Genomic DNA, 910 nt, shown 5'->3' with positions numbered 1-910 from the left:
GCTCCGCAGCCACTCCTTGCCTCTTAGCAACAGGCAAAAAACTCCGCCTCCTGCCGCAAACTTCAAAGCTTCCCGGCAGCCTCAAGTGACAGTTTTACGATCGGTAATCAGGCTACCCATAACCTGTAGAATTGATTGATTGATTTGGCGTGACCCCGCTAATTGATTTACGATCCACAATTAGCTCTTTACTGCCGTCCGGCGCGTTTCCCTCAGCTGCGCAATCTCAGCTCCGTCTTCGTCTAGTCACGCCTCAGCAGAGTGAACACAGCGGTGAAAACTGTCACTTAGCTTCCGACAAACACACTAAGCCCGGTTTGTCTATTTACAGTCCTTTATTCCGACATTCCCCAGAAAACTCCTGGACTCACCGCAGCCATGACAAACTGCGTCCTTCCCTCTCAAAAGACCAGAGAGGAAGAGAGTAAACGCCTCCCAGCTTCGAAAGCTGACGTCAGAATGATGGAGGCATCATGGGAACAACTTAACCTGTTAAGTTCCAAACCCCATAGTTTTATGAACCATATTATCAGGAATCCACTAATTAAAGTCTGGAGGAAACATCATATGCTTTGGAACCTAAAACCCCTTGGTGGGCGGCCCCTTTTGAAATACTTTCAATTAAAAATAAAAACATGGGCAAAATTAGAACCACATATAGACAATTGATAAAAAAGGAGGAGGACAGTTAAAACTGAAACCATATGAAGAACTAAAAGTATATTGTACCAGCTGGGTCCAGTATTACCAACGAAATGATAAATTTGTTTGTGACAAGACAATTGTTTTTTTGAAGGAGGAATCTAAATTCCAATTAGAAATCATACAAAACCCAAAGAAAAATCTCTCAAAAATGTATAATCTGCTCCTTGAGTGGGAACTACAAGATGAGCAAACCAAGGAATTTATG

The sequence above is a fragment of the Podarcis muralis genome, chromosome W, assembly GCF_964188315.1.
Source record: "Podarcis muralis chromosome W, rPodMur119.hap1.1, whole genome shotgun sequence".
NCBI classification, from domain to species: domain Eukaryota; kingdom Metazoa; phylum Chordata; class Lepidosauria; order Squamata; family Lacertidae; genus Podarcis; species Podarcis muralis.
Note: the sequence above shows the minus strand (reverse complement) of the source record.